We start from the raw sequence: 17,045 nt of genomic DNA, 5'->3' as shown, positions 1-17,045 counted from the left end.
ATCCCACGATCATCCCCACGGATGCATCTACATCCCCTACAACACCACTTGGACCTATGACTCGAGCACGTGCAAGAGCTCTCGAAACTGAGGTGACATCACTCCTCTCACAACTCCCTTTCGATTCACACGAGACATGGCTACTACCTCAAACGGAGACGCTTTGCATACTCAGGTAGCAAGGAGTTAGCCATGGAGATGCTAGGAAGCAAGGAGAACCGGAAGCGGAAGACAAGCGTGAAGACGGAGAGGAAAAGCGCCAAGTCCCAGGCTGGCCAGACGATTCGAACGAGGGCTCAGACGATCCGGACAAAGCCCAGACGATCCGGACCCCAGTGTGAACGATCCGGCTAACTCACCCCGAAGACACCCAAAGCTCATCCCTAAAGCCGGATCATCCGGACGCCGACCCGGATCATCCAGACCCCGCTCGAACATCCGGACCCCCAACCGGACATCTGGACCTGCACCGCCACTACCTGCATCACCGGCTCATCCGGGCCTCCTCCCGGATCATCCGGCCAGAGCCCGGATCATCTGGCTCCTCACCCGAATCATCCTGACCCCGCCTGCGTGCGCGTGTTGGGCTGAGCCCATGTACCCCTTCGCCCCCTAGCCTATAAATAGGACTCCTTCTCCTCACTTTGAGACTCAGCATTGGTTTAGCTCATTTGAGATAGAGCATTGGTCATCCGCACTGGATCTACTCCTCGTGAGGGACCGTACCTCGTCGGAGAAGATCCATCCGGATTCAAGGCCTCCATCCGGAGAAGACAATCAAGACCTCCTCACGGAGAAGAACAGTTACTCTTGTATCGTCCCTTGTTGACTTTGTATCTCGTGTTACCTTGTGCCTCGATGATCTAGCACTTGTGTGATCATATTCATGTCGGTTGAGTGTTCCTCTCGTTTTCCCTCGTGATTTCCCTCGTGTTCTTCTGCGCGTTCTTCGTGTTCCTCGTAGGGATCCTCTCCAAACATGAAAGATCGGCCCCTAGGGTTCCGCCCTACATCAATCTCCCCAAGTTTCCCCACTTTCCATCCATGAAATCTCTCCAATTTTGCCCCCGAAATTATCAATTTCCGCCCAAAATCGAGTTCCTCGAGTTCATCCTTGGATTTGGAGCCCGGACATCCGGCCCGACCCCCGGACATCCGGCCATCCCGGAAATCCGGCCATTAGCCCGGACATCCGGCTCCTGGAGCGCATTTTCATGCAAGGTTCTGGACATCAGGTCACGGACATCCGGTCAAACCCCCGGATGTCCGCCCGCTGTCATTTCAGCTTTTCCCGTTTCACCGTTTTGACCATAACTTTCATATCCGGAGTCCGATTTTCGCGTTCTTTAGCTCGTTGAGTAGCTATTGACACCCCCCATCCATCTAGATAGGTTTCAACACCATTTGACTCCATAAATGTTTTGAAAATTTGGCAAGTTTTCCTAGGGCCTCCACCACATCATCGGCTACACCACCACCGACTTCCGCAATCTAATCCATTTTGCTTGCCATAGCATTAGTGGTTGCTTGAGTAGTGATTTGAGTCTCCTAAGGTGTTTCGGCTACTTAGGGACAGTTGCTTATTCATCAACCACCTCCTCCATTTCCACATAACCTTGCCCACCATACATTTCGCCAACCCAACCTAACCCAATTTTGTTTGAGCTTGTCTGAGTTGTGGCTTGTGTCTCCTAAGGTGTTTCGGCTACTTAGGGACGATAACTTCAACTCCGACACGTGTATAGCCCATCATTCCACTTCCGCATTGCCAAGTGCAAACCACCACCGCTTTCCGCTACCACCATTTTGACATTTGACGTTTGAGATTTTGAGTTTGCGGTTTTTTTCCGTTTCCTAGGGTGTTTTGGCTAACTAGGAATGGGTCGACATTGACAACACCACCTCTCATCATCGCCTCGAGGTTGTCATCAACTTTGACCACTTCACCATCATCCGTCCGTGGCGTACAAATGAGAAACCCTCGACGGTAACCTCCCTATCATTTTGGTATCGTGGTATCCCTCCATTGTATATTCCCCCCTTGCTATTGCATTGTTAACCCCTAGCCCATTTTGCGTCGCTTTCCTATCGAGACTATCCATTTGAGTATTGCCGGCAACGTTACTTGTGCACATTAGTGATCATACTTCCCATAGCATACATACCATATCATCATGGTGCATATATTGGTATCATATCTTGTGTCACAAGTTTTTTCCCGCATATACACAATTGCTATCTTGGTTTGTGCATTGTGCAAAAGTGGCTATACAAAAAAAAGAATAAGCTTTTAAGCAAAGAAAAAGAGAGAGCAAAGAAGCTTGTAAGCAAGTGCCATAGCATCATACCACATTGCATATAAGATTGTCATATCCGATCATCTTGGATCATCTTGAGAGGAACACCGGGAACCATACATACATAGCATACTTGGGATAAAAGTTGCTACATTTTGCATCTTATAGGTTGTGCACAAGTGTCGTATCCGCCTATTGAGCAATCGTGCTAGCGTCTCTCTTGAGTTGTGCAACAGGAGCGTTTTCCGTGGATTCCACATTTTGTGCTCATTCCTTGGTTGCACGAGCCCATTTATCTATCGGTGTGTGCATTTTCATGTGCCATCCATATTGCTATTGGTCTACTTGTTTCGCTTGCAAATTTGTGAATCTCTTTCAACATTATTGACTCTTGCTAACATTTTGCATTGAATTTTTGTGCCACTATCCTCACCGAGCTCCACTATAAGCTTTATTTGTGTAGGTGTGAGAACCGACAAGAATTGGTACCAATTGTGCTATTTCCTTGTTACACATTTGAGTGATCATTGATCCATCTTCAACATTGGTCAAGGTACATTTGGTATAGTTCTTCTCTTTCTCCCACTCATATTTTCTTGAGTCTTGTGATGGATAGGCAAGGCATTTCCTCTCCGATCTACGACAACAACGATGGCGTGAACAACTACATCTCCAAAGCGTCCATCTTCAATCTACAACGACAAATGCAAGGCGCACAATCACGATTGCGAGAGCGCATCGAGAACATCTCCATCGACATTCGTCACTCTAAAGCAAGGAAAAGGGACTTCATCGACAAGAAGCTTGCCGCACATAAAGAGGAGCAAGATGCAAGGATGGAGGAGGTTAGAGCCTTGATCAAGTCTTCTTCCCCTTCGTCATCTTCAAGGCGGCGACATTCAAGCCACAAGTCTTCGGAGCGCGAAAATGATGCAAGTGCAAATCGTCCTCGTCCACATCTACATGGCGACCACCATCACGTTCCTGATCCACATCGTCATGAAGGGCAAGTCACCTCCAAGCATCATGTGCATGACGACGACGAACGCCATCGAGCTCAAGCACGACAACGACATCATCATCATGAAGATGCTCCACAAGCGCAAATGCACAAGTCCCAACAAGCCCTACTTCACGCCAAGTTGAAGATTCATGAGAAAAAGAGAAGACCGTGAGACGAGCACCACCAAGACGGAGCTATGGCTACCGCCACCACTTCGGCATCTTCGCCAAGTGCTATCAAGGCATCTTCGCCTTTGGACGTACATCATCTTTGCCTACTTCCCACGAGTATGCCTACAACGACTTCATCAAGTCCAAGGCGACCACCTACGAGCGAGGGCAACACTTCCATCTTTGGAAGCCCCTCAAGGAAGATGGACGAGCATGGGAAATTCCCTTCGGTCATGGAGACGAGCTATGAGGTGCCATATCATATGGACCTCCAACAACAAGACGGCGAGAAGAATGTCGAGCAAGGGCTTTCCACTTTGACTACGGCGACGAGCGCGAACCCCTTCAGCAACATGAAGACGGCGCCCATATTGGACTCATACTCCGAGTCAAGCTACGCGACCGCACATGGAGACATCTGCACCTACATCTCTCCAACAACCACATATGTAGAGATGCCCCATTTGTCATGTGTGGAGATCCACCACCCCATGAGTGAGATGGGTGACTCCACCATACGTGACATTGAGAGCATTTTCTATGAGAGGATGAGTGTGACCACCACTAGCCCCACACATGAGAGCATGCCACACATCCTATGTGAGGTTGAGCGCCATTTGAGTGACTCCACCAACCATATGAGTGAGAGCATCCTTGAGGGAGTGAGTGAGACACAACACTTAGCGAGTGAGTTAGTTGACACGACATGTGAGGCCACTATGATTTCTAACGACTTAACCTCTACTCCTAGTGTGTTTTCTTCTTTGGTGCTAGGTCTCCTACATGACAACATGCCTACCCTCGACGAGTCCATCCCTCCAATGGGAAAACCGATGGCCATGGTGGACGGTGATGCACCCCCCACATGGTTCCATCAAAACGAAGATGACAACGAGTGGATCTTCGACACCTCACCTACAACACATGAGCGATGCTCCAAAGGTAACATAGGTGATGGTGCTCCTCCTGTCTCACTAGTGGACTCTCTTTGACATCGATTTCTCCCATGATGTTGACCCACCTATTCCCATGCTTCATGCTAGTGAGACTTCTTCATGCCTTGACTTACCTATTTATGATGAATATGATGATGAGCATGTAGAGTTGCCTAGTTGTGATGCTATGCTCGATACATGTGAAAATTCTTTTGGCCACATCATGTTTGACAAACCTTTGAACTTGTCATATGCTATGAGCGACATATCCCATATTGCATATTTTCAATCTCAACATAGTAACTATGCATGCCCCTTTAAAATAAATCCTATTTGCACTTATGGCATAGATGACGAGATGATAGTCATTGGATTTTGTTTTTCATGTGATGATATTGCCATGCTTCCTTTACATGATTTGCACAATTCATCTACTATGTCATGCCATGATCACAATGTTCCAAACATGCATTGTTTTGGATGTTGTAAATATTCTCCATGTGATGTTGCTACTCATGCTCATGACGAGACCCCCATAGTTCCCTCATACATATTCAGAGATCTTGATTGATGTAGGGCGGAACCCTAGCTGCCGATCTTTCATGTTTGGAGTGGGTCCTACGGGGGAACACAAAGAACGCGCGGAAGAACACGAGGGAAATCACGAGGGGAAAACGAGAGAAACACTCAACCGACACGAAATTGATCACACAAGTGCTAGATCATCGAGGCACAAAGTAACACTAGATCCAAAGTCAACAAAGGATGATGCAAAGGTAGCCATTCTTCTCCGAGAGGAGATCTTGATTGTCTTCTCCGGATGGAGGCCTTGAATCCGGATGCATCTTCTCCGAAGAGGTGCGGTCCCTCACGAGGAGTAGATCCGTGCGGATGAGCAATGCTCTATCTCAAATGAGCTAAACCAATGCTGAGTCTCGAAGTGAGGAGGAGGAGTCCTATATATAGGCTGGGGGCAAAGGGGTACATGGGCTCGGTTCAACACACACGCGCAGGCGGGGTCCGGATGATTCGGGTGGGGGGCCGGATGATCCGGACTCTGGCCGGATGATCCAGGTGTAGACCGAGATGCGCTCGTGGCGCAGGTGGTGGCAGTGCAGGTCTGGATGTTAGGCTGGGGGTCCGGATGTCTGGGCCGGGTCCGGACGATCTGGGTCGGCGTCCGGATGATCCGGCTTCAGATGAGAGCTTCGGGTGTCTTTGGGGCGAATTAGCCGGATCGTCCAGACCGGGGTGCGGATCGTCCGGGCCCTCATTCGGATTGCCCGGCCAGCCTGGGACTTGGTGCTTTTCCTCTCCGTCTTCACGCATGTCTTCCACTTCCGGTTCTCCTTGCTTCCTAGCTTCTCCATGGCTGACTCCTTGGTACCTGAGTATGCAAAGCATCGCCGTTTGAGGTAGTAGCCATCTCTCGTGTGAATCGAAAGGGAGTTGTGAGAGGAGTGATGTCACCTTGGTTTCAAGAGCTCTTGCACGTGCTCGAGTCATAGGTCCAAGTGGTGTTGTAGGAGATGTAGATGTGTCCATGGGGGTGATCGCGGGATGCACCGCATCATCCCCCCCCCCCTTGGGAAAGATCCGACCTCGGATCGAAATCTTCATCACCATGGTAAGGCGAGAGGTCCTTGACATTAAAGATGTCACTCATATTGTACTTATCGCTTGGTAGGTCGATCTTGTAAGCGTTGTTATTGTAGCGTGCTAGACCCTTGAAGGGTCCATCGGCTCAAGGGAGAAATTTGGACTTGAGTTCGTTGGGGAAGCGGTCCTTGCGAAGGTGTAGCCACATGAGATCGCCTATGTTGAAGATCATGGGTTTCTTGTTGACGTTAAGTTTGGTCACTAGTTGTCACATCCCTAGTTCTGGTATGCACTAGGCTAGCCCTTCATGTGTGCATCATGTTTAAATTTCTTAGAAACTTGAAATGGGGATTGTTCAAACCCTAGCACCAGATCAAATCAACTAGGTTCAACCTAAAAACATTTTCAATGAACCCAGAATGCCCTTTAGAAAAGTTCATTATTTTTTATAAAGGTGAAAACCTCTACTAAAAATGATGAATATATTTCTAGGACATTTTTGGATTTTGGAATTAACTCATATTGTATTTGAGTTCGGGTTATAAATTCCTATAAATACTTTTATAACTCCAATCATTCTGAAAAATATTGTGGGGCTTTGGGCTAGTCCATATTGCATCCACAAATAATTTCAGGAGCAACAAAAATGGTTTAGTATTGTTACTAAATCAAAACAGAGCAAAATAAATAGAAAACAAAAAGAAAAATAGGGAGAGAGAGAAGGACTACCTGGCGCCTGCCCGTTCGGCCTGCTGCTGAAGCCGGCCCAGCCCATCTCCACCTCCCCTGTCGTCTTCCTCCTTTTGCCAGGAGGACGAAGGGCGCGTGCCCTGCATGCGCGCACGCGGCCCCGGCCACCTCCTGCTTCCCGCCGCTTCTGGAGGCCGCTAAGGCCGCCACGCAGCACCCCGACCCCTCCCACTCTCCCTGGACCCCTTTCCCCATCCTCTGCTCTTCCCCGCAGCACCACCGAGCGCGCCCGTCGCCGCCGTTCACTGCCACCACGGCTACCGCACTCCCCTCGCCCTGCCGCTGACCCCAGACGCACCGCCGCGTCTTCCTAGTCCTCTCCACCGAGCTACGGGACGCCAGGAGGTCCTGCTTCGTCGTCACCATGCTCGTCTTCAACCTTCGGCACCATCGGCCGCCGGCGTTGATTCGCGGGATATAGCGTGCCCCCGACCTCTCCTTCTTCTCCATTCGACCCCTAGTGAGCTCTCCCCTCTTTCCCCTCTGTTCTGTCGCTCGATTTCGAGTTGTAGCACGATCCCCGTGAGCTTCTGCGCCGCCGTCCGCCATGGCCGCCGAGAACCTCGCTGCCGAGCTCCGCTGCTCGAACCACCGAGCCCCGCGTGCTCCTGGAGGAAAGTGGCACCCTCCAAGCATCTAACCCTGCTCGCTAACGCACTGCAGCGCCGCACCAGTGCAAGCTCGACCTGCTGCCGCCGCAAACCTCATCGCCGATGTCGATTCCGGCGACCCCGCGCCCCCCTTCTGCCTCCATTGGATGCGCGGGAGGGAGGGCTACCGCCTGGTGCCCTTAGCGCGTCGGATCGCTGCCGGAGCAGCGCCTCCGGCGAGCTTCCGTCGCGGTATTGGTCGCCGCCGGCCAACTCCGGCGGGCTGACGTGGCGCCTGATTAGTTAGCACTAATGACCTTGCTAATTAAAGCTAGAGCCACTGACAGACGTGCCCCACCAGTTTAACTAAGCAGCTAATGGAATTAGTTAGGGATAATCTAATACGACTGGGCCCACGCGTCAGTTTTGACCACGCTGACGTGGCCGTTGACCGGGCCCACCTGTCTGTGACCCTAAACATCATTGGGTCACTGACCAGTGGACCCCACTGATCAGGTTTGACGTGGTCAGTGGCAGTTGACATGCTGACGTCACAGTGATGCACTGTTGACGCAGTAAATGTTTTCTGGAGTTTAAATAAATCTTAAATGATTTATTATTTTCAGAAAATGTCCTAAACTTCTAAAAATCATATAAAATCAACCGTAACTCCAAATGAAACAAATTATATATGAAAAATGATCAGAAAAATCCAACCTATCCATCTGTACCATTTTCATGCATGTTTGAACAACTTATAGCTGCTGTTTAGGACAAATCATATTAAGGGCATTTAAACCATCACATATGGAGTTTGAATTTGAATCTTTGATTCAAACCAACTTCATTTAACCTGTTGCTAGTTGCATTAGCTCAAAACACAGCATATTGCCATGTCATGATCATGCATCATATTGTGCATTGCATTGATTGTGTTTTTCCTTGTTTGTCGGTGTTTGTCCCCTCTCAGTAGACGACGTACCGACAATGTGATCAATGACACCGATGAAGAACTATACTATCTTCAGAAGTGCCAGGCAAGCAAAACCCCCTTGTTCATTCCGAGAAAATCCCACTCTCTCGCTCCTGCTCTCTTTTACTGCATTAGGACAACAACGATTCATCTGTTACTTGTTGTGGTAGCTGAACCCCTTTATCCTTTGCATGACCTGTCATTGCCACGTTAAATAGATGAAACCCACTAGCATGTGTAGGAGTTGTTTGAGCCCTGTTGTGCCTACTCATTCATGCTTGTTTGTCATGCCTGCTACTGCTTAGAGTTGAGTCAGGTCTGATTCATCGGGGATGAATCAGAGGCGTGTGAACATGTCCTACTGGGTGTGAACTAAGTGTGTGAACACGATTTGGTAAAGGTAGCGGTGAGAGGCCATGTAGGAGTACATGGTGGGTTGTCTCATTGTAGCCGTCCTCAGGAACTGAGTTTTGTGTTTGTGATCCATGACCAGTTACTACCATGCATTGGAATGCTTAAGTGCCCCTCTCGACTTATTAATCAACTCGATCTCTGTCCAGGAGTTGCAACTAGTTTCTGGTGTTTGTAGGTTGTGTTAGTAGTCTACCAAGTGCTACCCGGTACAGGTGGGCTTGGGACAGACTAGGCACCATGGCACGGTGTACCAAGCATAGATCCACCCGTCGAGGTGGGCTTGGGAACCCTGCACACATCGTTTGGGGCCGTGAGTGACACCCCGGCCAGATCTCCTTGCGGATGGAACCCGAATAGGCGATAAACCTGGACGAGAGACTTGTGTGGTTAGTCAGGTCATGGCCGACACCCTCGCTGGGCTTCCGCTTGAAGGTTGCCGAGTACATGTCGTGTAAACGGCGGTAAGTGGTGAGAGCGTGTGTGAAGAAGTACACCCCTGCAGGGTTAACATTATCTATTCGAATAGCTGTGTCCGCGGTAAAGGACTTCTGGGTTGCCTGTACAGTTCATAGACAAGTGAAAGTGGATACTCTAAAATACGCAAGATAAGCGTGAGTGCTATGGATGGCGTTCTCGTAGGGAGACGGGAGCGGATCCATAGTGGTGTATTGATATGGTGAATATGTGGACTCGTGTGCGCCACCTCAAAAGAGTTACTTGCAGTCTTAGTTCAGGATAGCCACCGAGTCAAAGTTGGCTTGCTGCAGTCAAACTCCACCATCCCCTTTGTTGATAATGATGCATATGTAGTTAGTTCTGATGTAAGTCTTGCTGGGTACATTTGTACTCACGTTTGCCTATTTTATGTTTTTGCAGAGAGACTTCAGTCTCACTAGTAGTTCCGCGTGGACTTCGATGTTTAGCTTGTTACCTCAGCTACGATCTTGTGCCCTCGACAGGATCTGGTAGATAGTCAGGCTTCTCAGCCTTTTTCATTTGTAGATGTCTGTACTCAGACATGTTAAGCTTCCGCTTGTGCTTTGACTGATGGGGTCATGTACCTAGGGTAGGGTCACAGACCTGATCTAAGCACCCTACCCAAGGACACCCTTGGAAGAGGTCACCTTCCAGTCGACCAACGAGGGACTCACTCGACTGACTTGAAGGACTCGACCACGAAGACTCACTCGACCACCAGAAGGTCAAGAGGCACTCTGCACTGCAACGGCCTGTAATTAAGTAGACTTTATGATAGTAAAGACATTTTATGTGGGGCATTACCAGTAACGCCCCGGACTTAACTCACCTTAAACCCTCTCCTACGTGGGCTGGCTGGGGTCCTGGCGCACTCTATATAAGCCACCCCCCTCCACAGGTAGAGGGGTTCGGCACCTTGTAACTCATATACACATAATCCACTCGACCGCCTCCGGGCTCCGAGACGTAGGGCTATTACTTCTTCCGAGAAGGGCCTGAACTCGTACATCCCTTGTGTTTACAACCTCTCCATAGCTAGGAAATTGCCTCTCCATACCTACCCCCACTCTACTGTCAGGCTTAGAACCACGACAGTTGGCGCCCACCATGGGGCAGGTGTTTTAGCGATTTTGTGGGGAAGTTGCGATTCTTCCGAGTACTTTCATCATGGTGGCTGCTGGAGTTTTGGTCAGGGGTCGAGAGATCCGTCTCGGCGCTCTCACCTTCATCGCCGACGACTCCGCCTGGCTCCAGGAGGCTCCACTCGACGTTGATGCGCTCCCCGTCCGCGGTGCGACGCATTTTCGCGCATGTGTCCGCGGCGTCCTGCTGCGGCAACCGTCGACCCCGTATCGGTCGGCTCCCCCATCGGCCACCCTCCCGGTCTTCCGCCAGCGCAAGCACTCAGGCCGGTCGAGGCTTCAGCGGTGGGTGAGGCACACGGTGGCTCGCTAGTCGGCCACCACCCAAGTTGCGGCAATCGAGCCCGACGAATCTCTCTACGGCTTGTTCGATCTGTCGACTGGCTCCGTAGAGACCGCATCCGAGTGCGATAGCAGTGATCCAGCGGCGGAAATCCTGATGGTCGACGGGCCCCGCAGTCCCCCTCGCTTCGCCCGTGATGGTGGAGCAGTCGACGGAGGCGACCCCACACGAGACCATGAAGAGTACCAGCCCGAGCCACTCGACTCTCTGCAAAGAGAGGAACTTCGCCGCAGGAACGTGGATGCCCTGCGTACTCCCATCGCAGGAGAAACCCCCGAGGCTCGCACCCTGGAGGAGGCACGTTTGGCCAATTTGGCCGAACGCACTCGACTGGAGAATCTTCAGCAAGCACTCGACGAGCGCGCGCGGCAACGAGTTCCCGACACCAGTCGACGTCAACTCTTCCCGCCGACTCAGGTATATCGAACCCCAATCCAGAATTTAGCAGCTGCGACCCGTATAGCAGAGTCCATCCAGCCCTCTCAGTCGGAAGCTGGCAGAGGCTTGATGCAGATCAGAGATCTGCTCCGGGCAGCAGGAGACCAGAATTCGGCCGTGTCGCAGTCGCGCAACAGAATACACAGTCGATCCGTCGCTGCGAATACGGTTCAGTCAGCTCACAGTCCCAGATCGCCTCCGCGGCGTGAAGGGCGCGAGAATCGGCGAGACCAATATGGTGACCGACTCGACCGAGATGATAGGCGTCGAGTGCCCAATTCCCCTCCGAGGGGTGGGTCTTACGCTCCTCGGCAGCAAGATGACAGACGTCAGTTCAGTACGGGGCGAAGAGTTCCAGTCGACCCCAGAGAACCAGGCTTCGACGCGCGATCCATTATCGTGCAAGGTTTGGTCGACCGGAACAGAGCCCATCGAGGCGGACTCGACAGAGATGCGCCCACAAGAAGTCGAGTGCATGTTTCTGGTCCTGAATGTTTCAGCAGAGCTATCAGAGCCGCAGTTATCCCTCCCAATTTCAGGTTGGCAACAAGAGTCAGCAAGTTCACTGGTGAGTCTAAGCCTGAAACTTGGCTCGAGGACTACCGAGTGGCAGTTCAGATTGGTGGTGGAAACGACGAGGTGGCCATGAAGCATTTGCCTCTCATGCTGGAAGGTTCTGCCAGGGCATGGTTAACTCAATTACCTCCTAGCAGCATTTACACTTGGGAAGATCTGTCCCGAGTGTTCATCAGAACGTTTGAAGGAACTTGCAAGCGACCAGCTGGACTGACAGAGTTGCAAGTCTGCGTGCAGAAGACCAATGAGACTCTCAGAGAGTATATTCAGAGATGGATCACTTTGCACCATACTGTGGAGAATGTGTCTGATCATTAGGCAGTCTGCGCCTTTAAAGATGGCGTCAAGAACAGAGAATTGAGTTTGAAGTTTGGTCGAACCGGTGACATGACCTTGAGTCGGATGATGGAGATTGCTACCAAGTACGCCAACGGTGAAGAAGAAGACCGACTCCGAAGCGGCAAGCACAAGCCGAGTCAGTCGGAAAAAGGAAACACCAGTCGGAAACAGAAGCGGAAGGCTGAACCAGCAGCTCCTGGAGAGGCTCTGGCCGTGACTCAAGGAAAGTTTAAAGGGAAACCAAAAGGATCCTGGAACCCTAAGAAGGTAAAGGATAAAGAAGGGAACGACGTAATGGATATGCCATGTCACATCCACACGAAGAAAGACGAAGAGGGGAATATCATCTACCCGAAGCATACCACTCGCCAATGTCGACTCCTGATCCAGCAGTTTCAGGGAAAACAGTCTAAGGACAAGGAGAAGGAGTCGGACAAGGCCAAAGACAAGGAGGACAGTGAGGAAGGATATCCGCATATCAACTCCACTCTGATGATCTTTGCAGATGTGGAAAGCAAGAGTCGATTGAAAGTCATTAACCGAGAAGTGAACATGGTTGCCCCAGCAAAAGCAAATTATCTGAAATGGTCCCAAATACCCATCACATTCGACCAATCTGATCACCCGACTCATATTGCCACCCCTGGGAGGCAAGCTTTGGTGGTCGATCCAGTTGTCGAAGGCACTCGACTGACAAAAGTGCTGATGGACGGTGGAAGCGGGCTGAATTTGTTGTATGCAGACACACTGAAAGGAATGGGCATTCCGATGTCCCGACTGAGCACCAGTAACATGAGCTTTCATGGAGTTATACCAGGGAAGAAAGCCGAGTCACTCGGCCAAATAGCTCTGGACGTGGTGTTTGGTGATTCGAAACATTTTCGCAAAGAACAGTTGATGTTTGAGGTCGTGGATTTTCAGAGTGCATATCATGCCATTTTGGGGAGACCAGCTTACGCGTGGTTCATGGCTCGACCATGTTACGTGTACCTCAAATTGAAGATGCCCGGCCCCAAGGGAGTGACCACTATCACCGATGATCGGAAAAAGGCAGAAGAGTGCTTTCAGAAGGGCTCAAAGATTGCCGATTCCCAGGTGACAGCGGTCGAATTCGAAGAATACAAGCAAAATGCAGATCCGAGTGATTTGCTGCGATCCAAGAAACCCGCCACAGAGTCTGCATTCCAGTCGTCTGGTGAGACGAAGCCTGTTCACATTCACCCGACCGACCCCGATGCAGCTCCGACCCACATCTCCACAACACTCGACCCAAAATAGGAAGAAGCGCTCATCCAGTTCCTCCGTGAGAACTGGGACATTTTTGCATGGAAGCCCGCTGACATGCCAGGTGTTCCCAGGGGACTGGCTGAGCATCGCCTAAGAGTCGACTCATCTGCAAAGCCAGTCAAAGAGCATCTTCGGCGGTCCGCCGTCCAGAAGAGAAAAGCCATTGGTGAGGAAGTGGCTCGACTGTTGGCGGCAGGATTTATCCGAGAGATATACCACTCCGAGTGGCTCGCTAATGTCGTCATGGTTCCTAAGAAGGACAAATCACTCCGAATGTGCATTGATTTCAAGCACATCAACCGGGCCTGCCCGAAAGATCATTTTCCTCTCCCTCGCATAGATCAAATTGTTGACTCGACCGCGGGATGCGAGAGATTATCTTTCCTAGATGCCTATTCCGGGTACCACCAGATCCGTCTGTACGGACCCGACGAGGTAAAAACAGCTTTCATCACTCCATTCGGGTGCTTCTGCTATATCACCATGCCGTTCGGCCTCAAGAATGCTGGAGCCACATTTATGCGAATGATTCTGAAGTGTCTACTCACTCGGATCAGTCGGAATGTGGAAGCGTATATGGATGATATCGTCGTCAAGTCACGAAAAGGTTCCGACCTGCTCGCTGACCTCGCCGAAACATTTGCCAACCTCAGAAGGTATCATATCAAGCTCAATCCATCAAAGTGCACATTCGGAGTTCCTGGTGGCAAGTTACTCAGTTTTCTCGTTTCCGAACGAGGAATCGACACTAATCCAGAGAAGATTGGCACTATTCTCCGAATGAAACGCCCTGTGCGAGTGCATGATGTCCAGAAGCTTACTGGATGCTTGGCCGCATTAAGTCGATTCATCTCACGACTCGGTGAAAAGGCATTGCCTCTTTACCGACTGATGAAGAAGGCAGACAAGTTCGAGTGGACTCCAGAAGCTGATGCAGCGTTTGCCGAGCTAAAAACTCTGCTCTCCACCCAGCCGGTGCTTGCTGCTCCAATCAGCAAAGAGCCTCTGTTGCTCTATATCGCAGCCACAGGACAAGTCGTCAGTACTGTGCTTACGGTCGAGCGGGAAGAAGAAGGAAAAGCTCTCAAAGTTCAGCGCCCAGTGTATTATTTGTCTGAAGTCTTGACTCCATCCAAGCAAAGATATCCTCATTATCAGAAGCTTGTGTATGGAATATACATGACCACAAAGAAGGTTGCTCATTATTTCTCTGATCATTCCATCACAGTCGTCAGCGACGCTCCATTATCAGAGATTTTGCACAACAGAGATGCAACTGGTCGAGTGGCTAAATGGGCGATTGAACTTCTTCCCCTTGATATCAAGTTTGAGGCAAAGAAAGCCATTAAGTCCCAGGCAATAGCAGATTTCCTCGCCGAGTGGATTGAACAGCAGCAGCCGACTGAAGTTCACTCGGAGCATTGGACCATGTTCTTTGATGGCTCTAAGATGTTGAATGGTTCCGGTGCTGGGGTTGTCCTGGTTTCCCCCAGAGGAGATAAGCTCAGATATGTGCTCCAGATTCACTTTGATTCCTCCAACAATGAGGCAGAATATTAGGCCCTCTTATATGGGTTGCGCATGGCCATTTCACTCGGCGTCCGTCGCCTGATGGTCTATGGCGACTCAGATTTAGTGGTCAACCAAGTGATGAAGGAGTGGGACGTGAGAAGCCCAGCCATGACTGGATACTGCAGTGCAGTGAGGAAGCTGGAAAAGAAGTTCGAGGGGTTGGAGCTCCATCATATACCCCGACTGAAAAATCAAGCAGCTGATGATCTAGCAAAGATAGGTTCCAAGAGAGAAGCCATTCCGAGTGGCGTGTTCTTGGAGCATATACACACTCCGTCAGTCAAAGAAGATCCTTTCACCGAAGAAGCTCCACAGCCCAAGAGTGCCACAAATCCAACTGAGGTTGAAGTCCCAGCGGTGGTCGACTTGATCATGGAGGTCTTGGTAGTCATTCCCGACTGGACAGTTCCATATATCGCGTATATCCTGAGAAAAGAGCTCCCGGAGGATGAGGAAGAGGCTCGACAGATCGTCCGTCGATCTAAGGCCTTTACCGTAATCAAAGGACAATTATACAGAGAAAGCGCGACTGGAGTTGGTCAGAAGTGCATAACACCAGAAGAAGGTCGACTCATCCTCAATGATATCCACTCGGGGACCTGTGGTCATCATCCATCCTCTCGGACCATCGTGGCCAAAGCATACCGAGCCGGATTTTACTGGCCAAAGGCGAATGAGATGGCAAAGGAGATAGTGGATAAGTGCGAGGGATGTCAGTTCTACTCGAATATGTCGCACAAGCCTGCATCGGCTCTGAAGACCATTCCACTCGTCTGGCCTTTCGCAGTATGGGGGTTGGACATGGTCGGTCCTTTGAGAATAGGGCGAAGTGGCTTCACGCATGTACTGGTGGCAGTCGACAAGTTCACCAAGTGGATTGAGGCTAAACCAATCAAGAACCTTGACGCCGGTACTGCTGTTAGCTTCATCAGGGAACTAATATTCAGATATGGAGTCCCGCACAGCATCATTACGGATAATGGGTCGAACTTTGACTCGGAGGAATTCAGATATTTCTGTAACTCTCAAGGCACACGGGTCGACTACGCTTCAGTCGCCCATCCGCAGTCGAATGGACAGGCGGAGCGAGCCAATGGCCTGATTCTCAAGGGATTGAAACCCCGACTGATGCGTGATCTTAAGCATGCAGCTGGAGCTTGGGTCGACGAACTTCCTTCAGTGCTTTGGGGACTGCGGACCACACCTAATCGGTCGACCGGAAGAACTCCATTCTTCTTGGTCTACGGAGCTGAAGCAGTCTTGCCGAGTGATCTTCTCCACAATGCTCCTCGAGTTGAAATCTACAACGAAGCAGAAGCTGAACAAGCGCGGCAGGACGCAGTCGACCTTTTAGAGGAAGAAAGGGAGATGGCTCTGATCCGGTCGACCATCTACCAACAAGATTTGCGTCGTTTCCACGCCAGAAATGTGAGAGGTCGAGCCTTCCAGGAAGGAGATTTGGTTCTCTGAGTGGATCAGCACAAACCACACAAGCTTGCTCCTTCTTGGGAAGGTCCCTTCATCGTCACCAAGGTCCTCCACAACGGGGCGTACCGTCTTTACAACGTCGAGCATAATATCGACGAGCCCCGAGCTTGGAACGCGGAACTACTCCGCCCATTTTACACTTAAGGTTTATCACTCGGATGAGTTGCAATAAAGTACTTCTGTAGTTCATGGACCTCAAAATAATAGTGTCATAGTTCCTCCATAATTTTTGTCACTTTTTATTTTTGTCCAATAAAATTCCCCCTCAGTGGGTGACTTAGCCGCGAATCCGTTTCGCCTAAGTTTGTAAAAATCCTACCGAGTGGTGAGCCAGACTCCCACTCGGAGGCTTAGCTGCGAATCCGTTTCGCCTAAGTTATCGAAATCCTACCGAGTGGTAAGCCAGACTTTCACTCGGAGGCTTAGCTGCAGCCCAGTGCTCGCCTAAGTTTGTAAAAAATCCTACCGAGTGAAGAGCAAACCTCTCTCTCGGGGGCTTAGCTGCAGTCCAAGCACTCGCCTAAGTTATAAAAATCCTACCGAGTGAAGAGCAAACCTCTCACTCGGAGGCTTAGCTGCAGCCCAGTGCTCGCCTAAGTTATCGAAATCCTACCGAGTGAAGAGCAAACCTCTCACTCGGAGACTTAGCTGC

This window comes from Triticum dicoccoides, chromosome 3B, assembly GCF_002162155.2.
Source record: "Triticum dicoccoides isolate Atlit2015 ecotype Zavitan chromosome 3B, WEW_v2.0, whole genome shotgun sequence".
In the NCBI taxonomy this organism is placed as follows: Eukaryota; Viridiplantae; Streptophyta; class Magnoliopsida; order Poales; family Poaceae; genus Triticum; species Triticum dicoccoides.
The sequence above is the reverse complement of the archived record's forward strand: the minus strand, read 5'-3'. Positions refer to the sequence as shown.